Below are 2,772 nucleotides of genomic sequence, written 5' to 3'. Positions count from 1 at the left end.
GCCTTCAGGTGAAAGCCAGTTTGCTGCTTGTTTTTGTGAATACAATTTTTTTAGAACACACTAAACGACACCTATTCACTTACGTATTGTCTGTGGCTGCTTTCATGCCACAATGGAACTGTTGCGTAGTTGCAACAGAGACTGCTGTATGGCCTGTAAAGCTTAAAACATTTGCCATCTGGCTCTTCACAGAAAATGTTTTGCCACCCCTTGCTTAGATGAAGTTGTAAATTGTAAAAAGAATTACATCCTAATTTTTTTGTGCTTGGTTCTTGTCATACATACCACTTTTATGTGTGTGTTTTAAAATTTTTTCAGTTTTTTGAATACTATTAGAAGGAATATTAGAATTAGAATATCATCATTCTGATCTGACTCTGGTGAGTCAACGGAGGTAGGCAATGGTTATCAATAGCAATTAGTCTAGGCGCTGGTCATCAATGACTAATACATAAGAATATTGATGTAATGTACAAGACTATGAATGGGTGAATACTTTAAGCTACTGTCCTAAAAAACGTGTCCAGGTCATTCCAATGTCTGGTCCAAGTTGAAAACATTAATCTCCCTCCGCCTTCATTATTCATATGAGAAACGAAACGGTTAAGTCATGGAAGAGATACCAAAGTAAGGCACTTACTCAGAGACCCAAACATGTTTCATCATGCAAGGAGCTCTTCCCCCCCACCCCCTTATGGTGTACTGGAGTGTTTAAAAAAAAACAAAACAGTGTATGAATCCTAGCAAGATATGCTTTGCATCAGTTTTCTCTATCTCAATTCTGAAATGGTCGCTAGACCATTTTGGTCGGTAAAATATTGTGTCTTGCAGCATCATTATCTACCAAGTGGAGAGAAAAAGGAAGGTAGTTAATGTAATTACTGTCCCTACAGTTCTGGTTCATATATTACCGGCCTGATTTCTAAAGAACTGGGTGATACGGAGGGCGGAGAGTGCTGTAATATACCAGAGACCAGCTTTTCTGAAGGACGATTGTATTGTGGTTTAGGTAGCGATTGCAGTTGAGGAGTGGGAGGGCACTAGTAGGGAAAAGCACTTAAAGGAATCTAGGGTTTGCAGGAGCTTAAGGGAGGTAATACGGGAAGAGTTGAAAGGCTTGGAGCTGAAAGACTTGATTCAAGGTGACTTTGGACAAATTTAACCTTTCTGAACCTCGGTTTCCTCTGATGGAACAGACCAGCCTCCCAAGATTGTTGTGCAAATTAAATAGAGTGACGTAGGTGAAAGGATTTTGTAAACTTTGTAACACTAGGTAAATATAAGGGGTCATTACCTAGGCTCATTCATTCTGCCAATGAGCTAGATCCATCTTTGACAGTTGCCAAGTTCAGGAATGTAAAAAGAAGCGTCTGAAGGGGAAGGCAGTGTGGAGGAGGGATGGAGTGAGAGTTTGGGATTAGCAGATGCAAACTATTATACAGAGAATGAATAAGCAACAAGGTCCTACTGTATAGCACAGGGAACTATATTCAATATCCTTTGATAAACCATAATGGAAAAGAATATGAAAAAGAATGTATATCTATCTATCTAACTGAATCACTTTGCTGTACAGCAGAAATGAACGCAACATTGTAAATCAACTATACTTTAATAAAATAAATTTTAAAAAAAAGAAGCATTTGGCTTTCTTGAAGATGGGTGATTTTCACTGAATCTAGGCTGCAGCACAGTTTACCCTGTCTAGACAATCCATGATGTCTTTTTCGACTGAATAGCTTACTTCCTGTTTATCCTCTTGTCTCCAGGAAGCATAAAAAGAGGGAACTGGATGGGATTTCAGGGAGAGGAGTTATAGAAGGAAAGCAGAAGCAGGAGTTCAGGCTGCCCTTTTAAGAAGCAATATTTCTCTATAATTTGGCAGAGAGAGGGGGAACCAAAAAACATAAATGTAATGCGTGAGAGAAAACAGAACTGAGAAGGGAGGAGGGGGGGATTCAGAGAAGGCAGATGTGTTTGCAGGTGTGTTGGGGTCCCCCTGGCCTATTTACTCCTCCGGGTTCTACCTGGCACCTAAAAAAGCGCTATGCACACAGCATAGCAAGAACTCAATAAATATTTGGGGAATGAGTAGTCCCTCCATTAAAGCTGAAAATTGGGAGTTGGCTACACATATTTCTTTCCTTCTGGAAAAGGATTTGTAGCTCAGAAGAAGATTGTGCCATTAAAACAACACGGAGAATTCAGTCCAGGTTGAGGTGATTAATTATCATCCTGTTTTCTCTGGCTTGGCCAGACACCATAACCACTTTCAATGTTCTGTACAGCTAGCATACAGCTAGAAGCTACTGACAGACTGAAAGAACAGCCTAGAAAACCATGACTGACTGTTGTCTAAAAATTTTGCAAAGATGTATTTTTGATCCTCTCTGGCAGCTGAATTCTTGCTCTTGTATACAATCTAATTGCTACTCAAAGCAAAATATTTTTAATTGGCCCATCCTTTCTACCTTGCCCACTTCTGAATATATGAGTGAAAGTTTTGCTACTTTGTCTTTTTTATTGAAGTAGAGTTGATTTACAATATTATATTAGTTTCAGGTGTACAGCATAGTGATTCAGTATTTTTACAGATTATACTCCATTAAAAGTTATTACAAGGTAATGGCTATAATTCCCTGTGCTGTACAATATTTCCTTGTTGCTCATCTATTTCGTACATAGTAGTTTGTATCTCTTAATCCCATGCCCTTAACTTGCCCTTCCCCCATCCCTCTCCCCACTGGTAACCACTAGTTGTTCTCTGTATCT

The sequence above is a fragment of the Eubalaena glacialis genome, chromosome 6, assembly GCF_028564815.1.
Source record: "Eubalaena glacialis isolate mEubGla1 chromosome 6, mEubGla1.1.hap2.+ XY, whole genome shotgun sequence".
Taxonomy (NCBI): Eukaryota; Metazoa; Chordata; class Mammalia; order Artiodactyla; family Balaenidae; genus Eubalaena; species Eubalaena glacialis.
This window is presented reverse-complemented; position numbering follows the sequence as displayed.